At 38.8% G+C, this 20,559-nt stretch overlaps 1 pseudogene; it reads right to left on the bottom strand.

Moving 5' to 3' along the window:
- The window catches only part of LOC147625659 (uncharacterized), a 44,674-nt pseudogene extending 24,734 nt beyond the window's left edge, over nucleotides 1–19,940 (bottom strand).
- Between the last annotated feature and the right edge of the window lie 619 nt (nucleotides 19,941–20,559).

Genomic DNA, 20,559 nt, shown 5'->3' with positions numbered 1-20,559 from the left:
TGAAGTGGTTCAAGGTAATCACAAATGGGCCACATGCAACTGTACGTGGAGACAAGAGTGGCCTCATCCACGTGGACTCCACAAAGGTATGGACCGATCAGCAAGATACTTTTGTGCGCCCAGAGCATTGTGAGCAGGTTGTCTTTAAAGCAGATCCAAAAGATCCACGCTAGCTATTTGTGGTTCAAGTCGCCCCCCCGCAGTAAGCAAATTTTTGAAGAATTTGAGCTACAACAGGGTGATGTGGATTCACAGGGTGGTGGGGAGCAGCAAGAACAAGCTGATATCAACAATGAAGAGGAGCAAGCAAATGAAGAGGAGCAACTAGAGCAAGATCCAAATGAAGAGGTGAAAACCAATGAAGCTGGAAAACATGTTGAGGAAGAAGACATAGATGATGAGGACATCCTTCATCAAGGGACTTTTAATGATGAGGATGCTGAAATGTACATAGACATAGATCTCTTTGGGGCTACTGATCTTAATGAGGATGATAGAATAGATAATGATTTTTAAAATGATGTATCTTAATGATTATGCAAATATTTATGACATATTTGTAATGATTTTATGACATTGAAGGTGCAAAGTGATATGGTTTACCATTGTTGTTTAGGAAAGTTAATGTTTGTCATATGGTCCTTTCATTGTTTACCATTGTTAATGTTTACCGTCATAATCACTAGTGCAGGCGCAAATTGATATGGTTTTACCATTGTTGTTTATCATTGTTAATGTTTGTCATATGGTTCTTTCATTGTTTACCGTGTAATTTTCATTTCGCACAAGTTTGTCATATGGTTTTTTGTCCAACAGACCATGGGTGATGACTCACCGCCGCTCGACTACAGTCCTGATTTCTCGTTTAACCCTACACCGGAGGGCATGAGTCCCCAGTAGTTATAGTGTTTTCTCTCGTCCATGACTCTAGAGCAGAGAGCCATGGCTCAGAGTTATTGGGGTTCTGGAGCAGGGACATCTGCCTCACCATCTGGCTTCACGACGCCAGTTCCCACACCCGTAGTAGCAGCAGCTCCGACACCTCATACCACACAGCCTTCCACTCCTCTTACAGCTCGATCTACCACCTCTTCACATAGACGTCGCTCACGTAGTAGGTCTTCAGGGGGAGGTTGTTGTGGTGGTAGTGCCACAGATGCTGTGACACCACCACCACGTTAGCATCGTCCTTCGCTCTCATCTGTTGATAGCACACCCATAGATTCACCTTCCACTCCCTGGGGTGCACATGACCATGACAACAGCAAGATATACACAATTAGGGATGGGGCACTAATAATGAATAGTGCAGGGAAGGCAATGAAGACACGAATTCGACAATTGTACACTATACAGTTTCACAACTCTGTCATGACTAAATGGAATGAGCAAGATAAGGAGAAGAAAAATTACATAAATACAAAGATAAAGCAAGAGTTTCAGCCATCTGACCCTATGAATGTCGTCTCTAATGAGTGGATACAATATACAGCTCGCATTTTGATGGGGCATCGTAGGTCAGAGGCGAGGGATGCATTTAGAGAGGGGAAAGAGAAACATGTTTGGCTAGATGACAGGGAGTGGGAAGCCATTGCTCAGGAGCTCACAGAGACACGAGAGAGGTTTCAACAACAAAGAGAGGCGGCAAGGGCAAGACTCCAAACAGTAGGGGCTTCTCATCTTGGGAGTGGTGGTTACGAAACCATGCGCCATGAATTCATAAGTATTTGTAGCAATTTTATTTATCTAAATGTATGTATGTGGGCTAAATGTTGATTTCTAAAAGTTGTAATTGTTAATCGTTTGTGTAGGAGTTGGCCATGAATCGCCCACCAAGTAGGCGAGAAGAGAAGTACGCTCACAAACATGGCCTTGTGGCCTTATTTGAGACGCTTGAAGAAGAAGGAGAGACCGTCAATTGGGAGACATTACCATAATGTAAGACAACCTTCAAACTATTGGTATATGATCAAAAGATTCTTGAGTATTAATGTTTAATTTAATTTCTTGTTTATCTGAAAAATAAAAAAACGAGCACGGTTGTCTTTTGTGCTCTATTTTAGATAGAATGGTGCTATCTGTTTACTGCTGTTGAATCCTGTTCATTGCAGGCAGCCAGGCAATAGCCAAGCAACACCATTTTGTCTTTAAAAAAAATTTGCTGTAGCATCAGTATATTCCCCGGTATAGGTACCGGTACAGGCGTCGGTATAGTTGCCGGTAAATGTGCCGGTATAGACGCCGATATGCTCGCCGGTGTAACGTCGGTATAGACACCGGTATAGACGCCGATATTAATCCACGACGCTTATACCGACGTTGTCGTTCCAACGCTGATACCGGCGTTTATACCGATGATGGGGCTTTTTTAGACCCCGTTTAATGACGTCGGTATAAGCGCCGGTATTAGACTATCATGTAGTAGTGCATCCAGAATATTGTCCTAAATAGATCTCCCCTTTATGAATCCATATTGTTTCCTACATGAAAGTCAAGTTTCATTTTTCTTTAATGTCATGGGGCAGCCAGAATATTATCATGAATAGATCTTCTTTGAGAGTTTTAATGCTCATTGCTGTTGGATATGATAATTCATCTATGAAAATTGATCAAAACATACTCAAGGTGGATCGAAGCTTGTACAAGACATCATGAATATAAGGGACAAAAACTAGTATATTACCACATGCTTCTTTCAAAAAGTTCCTATCACAAACCAATAAAGATTACCAAAAAAAGCTTAATCTATTGCTTATAACAACCACAACAACCAAAATTCCTTAATAAAAAAATAAAAAAATAAAAAAATAAACCTTACTACATGAATTCTTCGAGTACCACCACCAACTATGAGTTTTTAAATGTTATTTATTGTTCTCTTTCACTCTCTTTCTCCCACGAGGGTGCTCTTCATGCGAGAGATTATATCCTGTAGCTTCATAACGCGAGCCTCTTTCTCTTTGTCTCTTTTCTCTAGCTCCATAATATTATTTTGTGCATCTTGTAGTGCATTTTGTGCACTACTCATGTGCTTTGTAAGCTTTGTGTTTATAGTGGAAGAATTGGACTCTCCATGCATCGCTCATGCTTAACCTTCTACAATATCCAAGCAACCCGTTCTCACGCCCCCTCTCTCTACTCTTTCTCCTCTTCATGGGACTATGCTCCCCATCTCTTGTAGTGAGATTGTTAGATCACATCACTATTAAGCACACAAAAGGTATTAAGCTTACTATGCATCTCTGTATCCATGACTTTGGTCTTTCCCTTTCCTTGAGGAACATGAGAGGTCATCCTCAAGTCTTCTTGATTGCTCTATAGGCGAGGGAGAGAGGGGTCCACTTTGGAAAGGTATTCTGAGATATAAACAATTGATTCTTGTACCAACCAACCCTCAACCATACCATCTTCTGGATTTGCATTTTGCCTTACAAAATCCATCAAGGTCTTCATGAAACGCTCAAGAAAGAACATCCATCGAGCATGCATAGTGACACATATGGCAATCTAATAAATTAAATGAACCATAAGATGTAGTTGGCTTGTGAGAATTGACCATGGGAATGTCTCCTCCACCAAACAAACCACCTCCTCCACCAAACAAACCACCTCCACCACCATGACCCTTGCATAGTCAAGTGTACATGGATTGATTTCCTTTGAGCTCACATATCTACAATGCGAAACAATAAACAAATAATTTTGAGAAAAACACGTGCAGAAAATTGGTGAGGGTTTGGGGTACAAACATCACAAGCTCCCCCATCTTATAAATCATCTCTTGCACTTCCTGGGATGCACAATTGGAAATTCTTGTAGGAAGAATAAACTATAAACTTTTATACACCATCATTAGATACATCATGATAGAACAAGGGAAATATGTACAACTTCAATGTTTCACTTACTCAAAGCATCTTGTGCCAATCATGTGACTTCAAGCCATATAATTGCTCAACACCTCTCTTCTTTGTCTTTGTGAAGGTACCTTTTAAACACTTCATGTACCTTGTTGGAGTACGGAATGTAGTAATGGCATCTTTCACCAACTTCTCCTCCTTCTTTGTCAATATCCAAGGTGCTCAAGGTAGAATTGTCGTCCCATTTGGTGCCTCTCATGGACAAGCTCTTTGCATCCTCTCTATGCTTTGTATATCCTCTCTTACAAGCAAGGAGTCCCGTGTTTCTCTCAAGTGCTTCCAAATGTTAGAGGTGACATTCTTGAGGATGTGCATTGGATCAAGAAGATGGTTGATTTTGAGGCTTGTCCAATATGGTAGGTGAAAGAAGATAGAGTACCTTATCAAATAACAACAAATATTAAGAGGATTATCTTTTCAAATCAAAACTTGTATTGGAATTCTATGTCAAAGATATATTACCTATTCATGCCGGGTGGATGAGGACTTTCCACTCCATTCCATAATGCCTTCCAATCTCCCCAGCTTAGTGGATGTGGAGGGACTCCCATCCAAGAATGAACAAATTTGGGATGATGATGAGGGAGAAATCGATGATGATTCTCATATATCTCTTTCTTCAAGCTCTCTGGCCTAGATGCCACCAATGATGGACCACAAATAGGACATGCATGGTATCCAGATGTGGAGAGACCTAAACAACATACACATTCAAGCATGTCAAAAAATAATAGAATGATAATAAAGAATCATCATGAATAGAAACCCATTTGACTCACCTGAACACTCGCCATAACCAGGAAAGTCGTGCATCGTCCACATCAAGATGGCCTTCAAGAGAAAGTCCATGAAAATGGAGGCCGATATATGTCATGCACATGGATACCTCTCCAAAGTTCTCAAGCTCATCAATCAAGGGCACAAGATATATATCCATATTCTTTACCTTATGTTTTCTAGGAATGAGAAGGGATAACATGACATGTCCTTTCTTTATTGTCATGGATGGAGGAATCTTGTAATTCACCACTACCACCACTGGCCATATACTATATGAGGTGCTCTTGATTCCAGAAGGATTAACACACTCTGTAAGATTCCTCCCCAGCCTCTCAAGATGTCCAGCATCTTTTCCCTGTAATCAAATCCCTCTTCAGAAATATAAAAGATCTTGTTTCTACTATTTTGACCTAGAGAGAGAAAATATTCTAGAGAGAGAATATTCAGATTTTGAATATTTTTGGATGGAAAAATATCTCTTCTTATTAAAATAAGTTCCCTTGAAATAGAAGTTCAAAAAGATTTTCAGAAGGTGCATTAGAAATCAAGTCTAATCTGTTCAAGTGGCCTTATCGTAGGGATCCAGATTTTTGAAAAAATTTCAAATTAAGGTTTTGAAGGGCCAATAAAACTCATCTAAATTGATGAAGAAGATAAATAGAAGAAATGAAAAAAATCCCCCCAAAAATGAGTAAATACTCACATAAGATGAAGAGTGGACTAAGGACCAAAGGAAAAGCTTAAAAAATGGATTTTTGACACCTCACAATGGGGATTCCCCCCTCATGAATGAGGCGCCTACATCACATGTGGGGTGGAGTTTTAAATCTTAAAAAATTGAGATATTTCATCTCTCCTCTCTCCTACTTCAAGTCTAGTTCCAAAAAGTAAGCTAAACTGACCTAAAAATGGTCAAAAATTGACCAAACTGATTTGGAAAATTCTAGAATCAATTTGCTTGGTTAGGAGCTCACTTTTTCCTATAAATAGAAGCCTTACCCTTTGTTGAAAAATAATAGTGCTTAAGCACTGTTACTCTACTCCTCCCAACAGCCAAGAACTATGAATTTCTTAATAATTCACTAGTTTTGACCTTTCCCTCCTCCAAAGAATTGGTGGCCACTCTTGTTACAAACAAGACTAGAACCCTCAAACCATCAAGCCAAAGGAAAGATTCCAGAATTTATGTAAGTTAAAAATTTTATATTTTTCTTTATTCTTTTTATACTTTTCTAATTTTTGTGTTGTTTGAAATGATAAATGGACGCTATGCCTTGGTTGAAAGGCTTTCCCCCTCTCATTCTTAAAATCAGCCCTTCTTTATCCTAGTTAAGTGATAATAGTTGGAATTAAACTTTTTATATTGTTTTCTCTTTTATAAGTGAATTTTGATTAGTCTAGATTACTTTAAACCAATTAGAGTTAATTTTTAAGAAAAAATTAAGTAGGGAAAATTAAAAAATGGTCAGCCATACAAAGGAGGTTATGGTAAAATTTTTCAACAAAATTGGGAATAAGCATTATCTTTTATTATTCTAAAAGAGTAATCCCTATCGTTTCTATATTCTAAAAGTGTCATTTTCATGCATAGAAGATGCATATTGATTATTTTTTTATCCATAAAAGAATAATTTTTTATTATTTTGAAAGTGTTACTTTCATCAAAATGAATTTTTATGCATAAAAGAATAATTGTTTTAATTATGAAAGTGTTACTTTCAGAAAAATGGATTTTTATGCATAAAAGAATAATTATTTTTCTTATGAAAGTGTTACTTTCATCAAAATGGAATTTATGTATAAAAGAATATTTTTTTAATTATGAAAGTGTTACTTTCATCAAATGGATTTTTATGCACAAAAGAATATTTTTTTTATTATAAAAGCATTACTTTCATCATTATTGATTTTTATGCATAAACGGATGCGTAAAAGAAAATTTTTTTAATTATAAAAGTGTTACTTTTATCATTATTGATTTTTATGCATAATAGTATGCATGAAAGAATATTTCTTTATTATAAAAGCGTCACTTTCATCATTATTGTTTTTTATGCATAGAGGGATGCATAAAAGAAGTTTTTTTAATCATTAATGTGTTACTTTTATCATTATTGATTTTTATGCATAATAGTATGCATGAAAGATTTTTTTTTTAAAATTGTAAAAGTGTTACTTTCATCATTATTGATTTGTATGTATAAAATAATGCATAAAAGAAATTTTTCTTTTTTGTAAAAGTGTTACTTTCACTAATATCGATTTTTATGCATATAAGGATGCATAAAAGAATTTTATTTTTATATCAAAATAATAGTTCTCTTTAATCCTATGTCTGATTTCCCTAAATATTGGTAAATGATTAAGTAAATACTCCGTGAAAGAAAATCCTACCGTCTCATATTCTCTAAGATGACAATGAGAAAATTCGATGAAGCTATCGAAATTGGAATTTTAGATAAATGATTTCTCATAGGAATTCGTGATTAGTTTTAAATTCAGTAAAGTAGTAATTGAAATAATTCCCTTTGATAAAGATAGTTCAAGAAGAACCTTTCTAGACTCAAAACCTGAATCAGACTATAACCAAGACCTAACTCCTTCGTTAGTTTCAAGAAATGACGATGTGACCAGTCCCATAATCTACACTCAAATCACCCACCGAATTTGAAACTAAGTTGAGACCTTTGATTTTGATCTGAGGACTAAGAATTCAGAATTCGAGGAATTCTGCTTGGGAGTCCAGACTGTGATCTAGAAGTCTTGGGATACGAAATTAAGATAAACTCATTGTATTCAAAAGAAAAGCAAAACTGAAAACTTGTATAGAAACCTTGTTTTCTTAAAAGACTGTCTTACGCCAGAATGCTGGAGGGAGCATTTGGTATATGTGTTTTCTAAGGAAAGTTCGATTGCAACAGCTGGCAGGGAGTGTTTAAAGGACAGCTCACGTGGCAAAGCCTGCCTAGGTCTTGACCAACCTCAGTATGGTTAAAATGGTGCGCTTTCGGTATGATGGATGAGGGCCGACGAAGCGGCCCGTGAGTGAAGTGCTAGGACACCTAAGGAGGATCCTGGAGGGTTCTGACCAGGTGATGCACGGGCTTGCGGTGTCGAGGACACCCATGCGTATGTCGAGGAAGATATTGTATGATGGACCAATGTTTATTATAATCTATTACTGGATCTCGTTGTTGACCCGTTGGTCTTAACGGAGAGTCCAGAGTGATCCTGTTTTGTGAGAAACAAAGACTCAATGGAAATTTTGAGTTATGACATGTGTAACCAAAATCAATGGATTGTTTTATAAGTTAAAGATTAAAAAGGAGTGTGTGCATACCTGTATTCTAAAGCAAAAGTTAAGAAAGGCATTCAATTATGGGTGGGTGAGTACTTATCTGGTTTTACTATTCCAGTGGTTGGGCGGTGGCTAACCCATGGGCCGGATGGGGTTAGGCTGGAATCAGTAGAGTTTTAAAACAAAAAAAAGGAATAATAGGAATACGCTTAGAACCCGAGTAGTTAATTAGAATCCTGAAGACTTCTCTAAAGAATAAATCAACAGTTGTGCCTATCTCAATCAGAAAAAAAGCATTGATTCCTTCAAGTTAAGTCTGTAATAGTTTCCCTTCTATCTGATTTATTCACATGAAGGTTAGTTTCCCTTCTATCTGATTTATTCACATAAAGGTTAGTTCAGTATCTTGAACTTGTTAGAAAAATCCGTTAAGAAAATAAAAATGGTAGAATTGTCCCGGCTTTGTGGGCATGGGAAATTTTCTCGATTTTTGTTTTTGGAAGGACCACCAGCTTAGTCTCATGCCCAGACATTCGAGGGCTAGGCCCTGAGTGAGAAACCCTACCCCGCGCAAGAGGAAGGTACTTCCCCTGCTACCATCCGGGCAGAGGGGGCAGTGGGATCTCACAGTTGGTATCAGAGCGCTATTGTAAACTTACGTAACAGCAGCAGCAGAAATTGCTTAAATTAAAAGTAAGTCTAGAAAATAATGTTTTCGCTTGTTAATATTATGTTGAATAAACCTCAAAAAATTTTAAAAACTTATAAATTGATTTGGAAATTATAGATGGAAGTTCCATACTTATCCCGTATTCCCGACCTCACCTAGTCACAAGACATGACTGCGTTCGCCTTTGAGCATGTCATCTCCTCCGCTTCGACTCGAACAAGCCGAGCAAGACTCGCAAGCCATTTCAAGGATTTATATTGTCCTGACCCAGTGGAGAGACGACAACCTAAGTGGTTTGTAGGGTAGTATGTCCACGCCTCTTATGACCGGGGTGCAATGTTAAGGCAGAGACTTTCATGCCAAGTCTACAGACTCCATAGTTGCTTTATTCCTAAGGAGAAGATAATAGCTCCCTTGTCAGTAAGTGAACATTTCTATCAAGGTATGGCTATGGCCCAGTACTATCGTCTTATGCATCTCCCCATGAGATTTTGAATTCTGGAGCCGAGCTGCTCTATGTACATATTGCAACTTTTATATAAATAAAGAAATGTTTTTTGCAGAAAAATTTCCTGTTGTATAAGTGATTGTTTATGGACGATCTGATAAAGAAAAAAATTGTTAACGGACATATGTCATAGATCTCCAATAAGATCATTGTCTTGTTTAAGAAATTGTTTTTCCAACCTCTTAAGTCTTAGGATCTCGTGGATGATATCAAAATAAAAATTTAATAATATATAAATTTTTGGCAGGTTTGGTCACAAATTTAGTAATTTAGATATGTCGATTTTGGGACTTTTTATGCACGTTTTGTGGTGTAATTTGTATAAGATTTCTATTCTATACTTAACCATGTTAGATAATATATAAGAGGGTCATAGTGAGTGGTTTAGCCTAAGGCTGGAAACTCATGTGGGGGAGCACTAACAACATTTGCAACATCATCATTCAAAGAGAGCTCAAACAGATTACCACATCAAGGAGCTACTCTGATAGTATGTCCATCCTTCTCAATTTGACACTTTGTCTGATCAAAACCAACAAAAAGAAAGATCAACAAGTTGGCCAATAGAAATAAGATTCCTTTGAAGATTTGGAACATGCAAAACTCCTCGCAATATTCTGGTAGAGGAAAGGGTGCCAAGATATAGATCACCAACACCCATGACTTGACAAGTAGTGTTATTAGCAAGATACACCAATTTCTTAATTGGAAGAGCATGATAATTATGAAGACATTGAGATTGGTAAGTCATATTACTAGTAGTACTAGAATGAACAATAAAAACAGAACCATCTCGAACAAGAAATACTCTTGTAGGAGAAATATCATGATGAAGACAATTTACCTCCTGATGATTATGTTCATCACACTACTTGTATGTTGAGCAGCATATGCACGATTGGGATCTTGATCATATTGCCTTTTGAAACAACGATGAGATGGATGATCCGTACAACTACAAGAGTCAACAAGGAGTACGAGTTTTGGAGGAATTTAAATGAGGTTGCTTGGTGCTAATACCATGTTCATCATCATATTGACGTGCCCAACAATCAAAGGTAGTATGCCCATTCTTATCACATAAGGAACAATGTTTATTGGGATAGGAAATTCGAAAAGAATTTCCACCTTAAGAGCGACCACCACGAGTAAAACACGAAAAGGAACACTTACGAGAAATACTAGTCGTTTCCAAATCTACAGCTTCTTGTGTATTCAAAACAGTGTCAAAATTCTCTTTAGGACGTTAATGTAGTTGAGAATATTCAACAAGACAAATACAAGCAATGTAAAACGTACCCAAATTATGTTCTATATTCTAACAAAAAATTTCCCAAATCATACAGAAAACAAAATCACTCATACTTCAGAAAAACAAAGAGATTTTCATAAATCATATTCGTTTGTAAAATCCAAAGCAACAGTAATATTATTCAGTATAAAAATCTAGAGAGAATCACCAACAAAAGATCTAGCCCCAATAGGGCCTTTCTCTGACGCCCGTCCACCCAACCATCACTTTGGACGTTGCGGCTATCCTGGGTATGCCTCTAGTAAATCTCGTCCACTCTAGGTTCTACCAAATGGCTCCTAGAGGGCATAAATCACAATCTATGTCCAGCGTTTGTTGTCTAAGGACGGCCAGCCCGAATCTCAAAATCTCTCTCTCTCTCTATCCTACACAAAAAATCCTCAAGGCTCTGGAAGAAGCCCCCCAAAAAATAGCCTACGAGAATTAGTAGATTTTCATGCTCAAAATCATCAAAGATAAAAAATCTTTTCTAAAAACATGCGTTTGAACCAAATTAGAGAAGACACGTTTTGCGAATACCGGCTACCCCATGTGGAATCTCCCAATTATCTGAACACAGACTTTATTCATCCTGTGATGAACTAACTTTCTTTAATTCGCCTCTCTGACAAATAAAGTTATATACACCCTCATGCGAGGTCGTTACTGAAAATTAAGGGTTAAATTGGTGTTCGAGCCCCGTTTCGAGCCCTCGTTGCGGTTATATTTATTGCCGAATCAAATATATCTAAAAATATGTACATATGAGTACACTACAAAGTGTCTAAATCAATGCCATCCTTGTTAGACAAAATAGTGACAATATTATCATATGAATGATCCTTGACCGTATGAAGAAGATGTGTAACCAACTGATTTCGTGCAATAGGAGCAGCAACAATTTGATCGAGGATGTCTTTCAAGGATTCAATATGTGAAGTCATAGGAGTACTGATTTTTTGATGTAAATTGTTCAAGAGATTACAAAGATAAAGAATTTATGTAACAGATTTATTCTCAAGAGTAGCAAGAAGATACTGCATATATCATGAGAGGTAGAAAGATTGATGTTCCATGGGAACACTCACGGGAACACGGATTATGGAAGGAGGCCGGAAGCAATTAATGCGAGAGAGTGGGATTGTAGCCATGGGAACATAAAGACACACATAATTTTTCCATATTTTTGTGCCGAAGTGCAATGTAAATCGTTTTAGGCCAATGTGGGTTCTAAATGAGAGTTCTAAGTGTATTAAGCAAGGCTCACTTATGGGGTTGTCCACCCATGTGTGAAAGAGGCCTAGGGTTAGGGTTAGTGACATCTCTACAAAAGAGATGTTAGCTAAAGAAAAGGGACTTTTTTTGGCCATTCTCATAAGCTATTGAGTGAAGCTCTTGAGCTCTCAAGCTATGGCAACTCTCTAACTCTCTCTCTATTGTACTCTAATGAGCATCAAGCTCTAATGAGTATAGCTCCACTTCATTCTCTTAATCTGTTTAAGCATCATTGAAGTAGATTAATTTATGATTAGTTGAATGCTTCTTTCTTTCTCTTGTGTATGTTGCATGCTTGTAGTGAGTGTGTGTGTAGTCTCCATTGATGCAAGCTCTTGCCCACTTCATTGACAATGAGTTATTCATGGATAGACTCTCTCTATAAGCTTGTGGGTTTGTGAATGTTACATTCTATGCTTGCTTAAGCTTGTGGATTAGTAGATGCACGCTTATGGGTTTGCTGGCATTAGGAAAAGCTAAGATTTAATCAATGTTTGAATGGGATTAAGAGATTGCTATGCATTGCTTGTTCTCTTGATTAGTGTAGTGGATTTAAGGGATTGAGAGATTGATTGAGGTGTTGAATGGTTGAATCGTCAAGTGGTGGTTTGTGTATGTGAGCTCTCCCTCATGGGATAAGCCTTCATGCACTAATCGGGTCAAGTCCTGGAATTGACATTGTGTTTCTTAACACATTTGTTGATCGGTAGTACTCTATGAGCACTATATTGCACATTAGAAAGAACTGCTCTACAATGGCGCCACTGTCGGGGAGCGAGTGCCTACATTAGTTGAGAACCATACACACACTACCACTCCTTGTTAAGCTCCAATCGGTTACAAAACTGTTGGATAGGAAAGCAGGCTTTGGAACTAATTTTGGTATTTATTTAAGACTAATCTGTTGTTAAATTCTCTTTATTTGTCTTGCAATTTGAGTGCGATTGGCTAGCTACGCTTCTCCCTCGAGGTCAAGACAAGGATTCAACACACGGGAAAGATTGGAGGTAGGCACTAAACCTGCAAATTTCAATTTGTGTGCGAAAGAGAGAGGCCTATTTTTGCATTTCTGTCATTCTGTTTGAGTATAATTTTTGCTGTCTGAGGTTATTTTTTACAGTTTCAATTTTCTACATGTTCATTTTATTTTCTATTCTTAGCTTAGTTTAGTTTTCTGCATCGTTAATTTTGTGCATTTTAGTTCTCTATTACTGTAGAGAAACTAAAATCTGTACACACACATGAAGATTGAACATTTCGAATTTGTTGCAAATCTCACAGCTGCACATGCATTGAGTTTCCTGCACATGTATTGAATTTGCTGTAAATCTCACAACTGCACATGCATTGAGTTCACTGCACACGCACTTCAAAAAAGAAAATAATAATAATAATAATAAAGAAGGCGGTTGTGCGTGAACAGTGCACCGCACGGAGAGACCCACACACCGCACCATAAAGACCGCCACCGCACCGGATAAGGGGGTGAAAAAGAAAGTCTGGAAAATTTTTCATTTTCTGCCGGCAAAAATTTGGGAGGTTATCTAACTTTTCGAGAGGAGTTAGAAAACACCCATCGTCGAAATTTCGGTCCCGGAACCATTTTCCCATAGTGAGCTCAGTATGGGAAACTGGTAAATTTTAGGCGATTTTTGATCCTGAAAAATACGCTATTTTGTTGGCCTATGTGTTCGAGGGGGTTCAAAATGGGTTCTGGCAAAGTTTGAGCCAACTTGAATTTTTTTGGATTTTTTTTTTAACCCTTAAAATTTGACCTTATGCACTTGCGGTCGGGACGTCATATAGACACTGCCATAGGGCCTAGGGCACCTTCTAAGAGTACCTATGCAGGAAAGTGGGACCCAATCGGTAGGAAATTTGGCAGATATTGCTGAAACCTTTTCCGAATCCCAATCTAATACCCTTTCCAGGACAATTAGCTCATTGTTTATGGACAATCTAGGGCCGTCAAATAGTCATCCCTTAGCCCCAAATAGGACACCCACAATATCTTTTAATCCATTTGAAGCCGACACCATGGGGTTACCACTCAATGTGAGACTTCAATATGTCTACACGAATGCTCAAGGAGCTGAGATCTTTAGGGATCCACAACAACGATATCTTGTTAAGATCGCAGACTTTTTCTCAGAGCTTGATAGAGCACCTCTAGTCAATGACCACGGTAATATGTACATGGGTGGAGATGGTGTTCGCTACAAAGTCACCTATCATCCAGAGAATGTAGACAAATTAGGGGAGCTCTCTAAAAGTGAGTTCTTAGACTTATCAAAGCCTTCCAGAGCAAGGGAGTCTAGAGATGATTGGCTCATTGAGCCAGACATGCCTGGACCATCCAATGCCCAGTCCTCAAAGCCATCCATAGATGATTTACTTTTTGTAGATCTAAATTTGGAAAGGGACAGGAAAGGCAAGAGCAAAATGGATCAGGGGCCGAGAACCAATGGGAGTTTGTACGACAAATTCCAGTGACAAAGGTCTTTCAGAATGACCCACTTCAAGAGGTCTATAAGGACTCTTTAGAAGGATATTATGCCACCACTAGATTGCCAGAGCTAGATCTTCCTCTAGCACTTGTGGTGGTAGTCGAGAAGCTTGCAGGATACAAGAACCAAATCATTGATAAATGGGCCAATGAATATCGAACCTTAGATTGGAAGGAGATTCGTGAGCTCACGTGGAGAGCACAACCATTATTCATGGAAGTGTTCTCAACTAATACAGCTAAACAAGGAGAGACAGCCTTTCTTGGAGAAACTATTGCTCCTCCCCTACGAGAGTTCACTAGAGAGGGACCGTCAACATCAAAGTGGACCACTGCAAGTAGCCCAACTCTAGCACCAAGATATTATCCTACACCAAAAGTGAGACCACAGATCACACCACAACAACGTTTCTCTCACTATGACAACCGGAGGGTAGGGGAGCCAACTTGGCCTCCCATAAATGCACCTCCTGAAATGCGGGTAACAAGATCTTTGTACCTTTTCTCCTCTAGTCACAAACCAACCCATAAAGAAGTGGTGCTAGGCCTGTGCTTGGAATTTTACCCACACCACACAAGAATGTACTCGCATTGCAAGAATGAGACAGGAGCGTGAGTAGCAAAGGGGTGCAGTGGCTCCACAAATGCATCAACAGTATACTAATTTTGAACGTAAGCCACCAATGGCACAAGACAAGCACGACCTCTACTTGGAGCTCAACCTCCTGCTCTTGGGACTGCTCCTGTGAGGTTTGTTGACTACGACAATTCAAATATGTGTAGAGACTTGGTAAACCCAAGCTATGTGGAGGAGGAATATGCATCATATTCATCCAAGAAAAATCTCTTTGAAAGTCCCGCATATCCAAGCCAAGCACTGGAGCCTCAACCAGGGGAACAAAATTCTTTGATTTGGCTAGGCAGCTACCAACCTAGGACTCCAGGCCCCTCAGGTCAATGGCAGCAAAGGAAAGTAGAAGCCAAACTAATGGGCCCCTGTTATGAGTGCAGAGAACCCCATTGGGCTCGTGATTGTCCACATCGCCCAAGGCAAGCAGTGAGACAGTCCGGGGCGGGCAACAAGAAGAGCGGCCTCTTAGCACTCCTCAAGGCTCTCGTGTTGCTCAATGGGATTGGGGCACAACGCAACACAAACATAAGAACCCCAAAACCACACACCCAACAAGAAAAGGGGCACCACCTAGTTATGTGTGTGAACTAGGACACCAAAGATCTTTCCTTGTAGCCAATCAATACATGCTAACCATATACATCAATCAAAAGACACACACACTCTCAACAAACACTCATAACATATGGTATTATGTGTGGAGGAGACTAGCATAACACAAATAGATGCACACCAAACTTGGACAAGAACTTAGGGAGACAATATAAGCTTGATTTTGTTGTCGCTATGCACTTGGTCTTAAGGTTACGGGAGCCCTCTCACCATACAACCTTCTTACCATGAATTGAAAAGCAACGAATCAAAAACAAGCCCTCAAGCCTCCAAGCATAAAACCACGCCACAAAATACAAGGATTGAATTTACCTTAAATCAAACATCGGACCGCTTTGCTAAATCAACTTTGGAGATGTAGGAGTCCAAGATTCGTACACAATTGCACCCAACCTACTAATCTTATTTATGCACAAAGGCAAGATACAATTATGATAGGGAGTATGGCATCACTCAAGCCCTCACAAAGACATAACTAGCTTCAAGCTTCAAGCTTCACTATCTCCTTACACACTAGAGTTAGGAGTGGTGTACAATGTGTGTAATCTCCCTCTTACAAGGAATGGAGGGGGCTCTATTTATAGGTTTGAAAAGCCCCAATTAGGATTAAGCCTAATCAATCTTATTATGAAAAATCATAGATTATGGATTTTTTATTTTGAAATAAGAGTGGGCCTCTTCTTATCCCTTGAGTCTCATGGATGTGGGCTCAAGGTGAGAGAATTATTGAAGATGAGAGGAGAGTGTGATGTAGAGGTTTGAGCAAATAACTTGTAGTAATGCCTACTCCAAAAGTAGTAGAGTGGGTGCTTATTTACAAATGTTAGTGGTTAGTAGTTAGTAATCACTATAAAAGGTTAGTAATACAATGTACAAAATGAGTGTGAGGAGTAAAGATTTGGAAAGATCCTTTGTGTGGTTGAAATCTCGAAGAAGCTTGGATTCTCCCATGTGTAGATCTTTAAGTTAACCGCCGGTCTCCTTCTTGCATTTAACGCCACAAAAGTTGATTGAGGTGAAGAACATGGGGGTTTTTGTAGATGAAAAACCCCATATTTGCAGAGGTTAATATGATACATTCATGCTAAATTTTTATGTATTTTTTGAGATTGGGAAAATAATTTAGTAATATGGGAGTAGTAGGGAGAGAAATGGAGATGAGGTATGGGTGTAGAGTAGATATGAGAGCAAATGGAGATGGAAGGAGAGGGCAAAGGTGGAGAGGGTGAGAGAGGACATGAAGTTTGCAGGTTTGATGGAGTGAGAAGGGAATGAGTAAGTATGTAGGTGATGATTGTGTAAGGGAGGTGAGAAGAGACTAGGTGTTCCTTGCCAAAAAGTGGGCAGACTGGGGTCCAATAAAAAATTTATATCTCACCGCCATTAGCTCCAAAAACTCTCAAACAAATTGAGCATATTTCTGAGCTCTCGAGATAACTTTTGTCTTTTGATGACCAGTCCAAATTCGGAGTGGAGGCGGGCGCAAAAAATTCAGCAGAATCATGTATTTTCTGAATTTTTAAAATCTTTGTGTGGGTCCCCATTGGTGGAATTTCTTGATAGCTCCAAGAGTGAGCCCCCAATACATCATACCCTGACCTTAGAGACTCAAGTGTATGTGGACACTTGCATGGAGGAGATTTTTTCCATTTTATAAAGGATTTACATAATAAGAAAAAACAAACTAGTATTTAACTAGTCAACATATCATGACAATATGGTTATTATGATAGGAAAATAAATAAAGAGATCTAATTGTGAATAAAATATACAAAAATAATTGATATATGAAAAAATATATAAAATATTTAATAGTAAAAAATATATACAAAAATACTAAACTATGGAAGTCAAAAGGGAGGGAGACCCTCATTATTTTAGGGTAGATGAGAGAATAAAAGATGAAATAGTCTAAGGGAAAAAGTGATTTGGGTAGTAGGCTTTCTACATGGTGTGGATAGAAATGTGAGGGCATAGGATTTACTTATGTATGGTGAAGTTGAAGCATATGTACAATGATGGTCCAAAAGTATTATGAAGAAATAATAATAATAATAATAATAAATAAAATATACTTAGGTTTTGTAATACACACACCTAATGAAGTATTTACATATTTGAGAAAATAGAGACCCCCATATTTAGGCCCTTATATGAAATGAAATATTTACACAAAATGGGCCGTAATAATTTTATTTATTTTTGATGAGTAGCTAGTGAATTTTTTTATATAATAAAAAAAATATATAGAAGATATGGGTAAAGTCCCTAATGCACACACGCCTATTTACAGAGTGAAAAGGTATTTATGACAAAGAGTTTATGTGATTTTCCTTGGCCGAGGTAGCTCCTTATGGTAATGTGGATAGCTGAAAAAATGGCTATCATTTAGCCCTCCCCCTAGATGATGGTATATTCATGTACCATCATAATGTAGGCCTTCTAAAGCAAGTGGTGTAATGTGGTTCTCTTGTCCATCTTTCTTCTGTTCCTTGTGTTTTGCACCACATCCATTACTCAAACCATATAACTTACATGCCCTTTTATCTCCTTTTTGTGGTTGCTTTTGTAAGTCTGTCGGTAGAATGCGACTCAAGTATGGCTTGAGTCTGTAGCCATTAACCCTCTTAGAATGTTCTTTGCCATCCAAATCCATGAGCTGATAATAGCCAGAGTTGAAAACCTTCTTGACAATGTATAGTCCCTGCCATCTAGTTTCAAACTTGGCATCAAACCGATTATCAAGTCGATTGTCATACCTTAGCACAAGATCTCCTTCTTTGATGCCCTTGTCTTTCAGAGTTGCATTGAACTTCTCTGCTGCTTGCATGGCTTTTCTTCTATAACACTCGTATGCAGCTTCTCTTTTCCACTCTAGCTCAACTAAAGTGAGAAGTTGATTTACCCATGCATCTTGATCTCCTAGTCCACCTTTTTCATGTAGCTGCATTGTTGGAATGTTGAGCTCAATAGGCTGCAATGCTTCTTGACCATAAACCAAGTGAAAGGGCGTAAACCCCGTTGCTTCTCGGTAGGTAGTCCGGTATGCCCATAGTGCTCCATCAAGGAACTCATCCCAAAGCTTCGTTTGTTCTCCACCATCTTCCTTATGATTCCTGCAATGACACCATTAGCCTTCTCTACTAACCCATTTGATTGGGGATAGTAGGGTGTGCTATGACAATGTGAAATATGAAGCTCTTCACAAACTTTGGTGAGCAAACCTTTCCTAAAACCTGGACCATTGTCACAAACAATCTCCAAGGGTGTGCCAAATCTGCAACCTATATGAGTATAAACAAATCTGCTTACAGTCTTTCCATTCACCCTTGCCACACTTTGAGCCTCCACCCACCTAGTCATGTAGTCTATGGCCACTAAGATGTACAATTTTCCATTTTTAGTTCTAGGTAGTGGACCCATAGCATCAATGCCTCATTTTTCAAATGGACCACTTGCAATGACTAATTGGCGTGGACCATGTAGCAACCTCTTATTACCATTGACTTGGCAGTTATGATAGCTCCTACACCAATGTTGGACATCCACATGTAAGCTTGGCCAAACATACCCAGCAAGCAAAATCTTTTTCACAGTTAGTTCTTGAGCAAAATGGCCACCACATGCTTCTTCATGCAAACCCTCTAAAATGGCTGGAATCTCCTTGGTTGTTGGTACTATTCTGCACACTTGATCTTTTCCTTTTTGGTAGAGGGCACCTTCTAAGAACAAGAAAGAACTTGCCCTCTTCATGAGCCTCCTCTTGTGTGCCTTTGTGAAGTCTTGTGGGAATTCACCTTCCAAGATGTAGCTCACTATGGGAGCGAGTGCCTCCATTCCTTGGTACCATGGTTGCTTAATAGCCGCTGCAGCCAAGACTACTACTTGCATTTCCTTCTTAACACATGCAACAGCTTGTTGTGCAAGTAGATCAGCATCCTCATTTTGTTTCCTAGGAATATGACACAATTGCACCTCCTCAAATTGATTAAACAGCCTACGGATAGCATGAACCTTTTGCCTTAATCTTTCATTCTTGCATGCCCAAATGCCTAAAATTTGCCTTACAATAAGAAGTGCATCCCCTTTTACCAGGAGACGCTGTATCCTTTGATTGATGCACACCTTCAAGCCATGAAGTAGTATGTCGTACTCTGCTTCATTGTTGCTAGTAGAACTTGGCAAGTTGACCTTCTCCTTCATAACCACCTCTCCATTTGAGTTGAGCAGCACCAGCCCTCCCCCTGCTTTACCTGTGGCTTTTCTAAAAGCTCCATCAAAGAACAAGGTGAATGCATTAGGTATAGTTTTGGGTGGTGGCAATGGTAGGGTCTTTACTTCAGGCACCTTAATCTCCTTTTCATGCACTCTATAAGTGAGAATCCCTGCCAATTGTGCACGCACACTATCTTCTACCTTGAAAGAGTATTGGAATTCTTGCAATTCCATAACCCACTTTGTGATTCTAGCACTGATAGTCATTTGAGAAGACACCCAAGGAAACAAATTTTCTGTAGTGAGAATTACAAAAGGTTTTGGTAACAAGTAGGAGCTAAATTTTCTCACCGCAAAGATGAGAGCAAGCATCATGAGTTCCGCTTCCGTGTAGCCTTTCTCCATGACATTCATGACCCTACTAACAAAGTAGATGGGCCGCATCCTGGTACTGTGGAGATCTTGCTGTAACAAAACTGCACCCACTGTTTCCTTTCCAACACTAGAGCTAACAAAGAAAGTGTACTCCCAACAAGGAGGCATGAGTGTTGGTAGCTCTGACAAAATGACTTTAATGTTACAAAAGTACTCCTCAAGCTCATCAGACCATGCAAACTCTACTTGTTGAGTCAATTTTTACAAGGGGTGAAGTAACTCTGAGGCTAAGTGAATGAAGCGTGACATGTACTTCACCTTTTGAATGAATGAGATGGCCTCCTTGAGACTCTTTGGAGATGGTAGGTCGATAAGAGCCTTTGCCTTTGTAGGATCCACCTCAATGCCTTTGGAAGAAACCTTATGACCCAACAAGATTACTTCATCCTCACCAATATGACATTTGGTCGGGATTGAG

This window comes from Cibotium barometz, chromosome 23, assembly GCF_041138505.1.
Source record: "Cibotium barometz isolate CiBa-2024 chromosome 23, ASM4113850v1, whole genome shotgun sequence".
In the NCBI taxonomy this organism is placed as follows: Eukaryota; Viridiplantae; Streptophyta; class Polypodiopsida; order Cyatheales; family Cibotiaceae; genus Cibotium; species Cibotium barometz.
The sequence above is the reverse complement of the archived record's forward strand: the minus strand, read 5'-3'. Positions and strand labels throughout refer to the sequence as shown.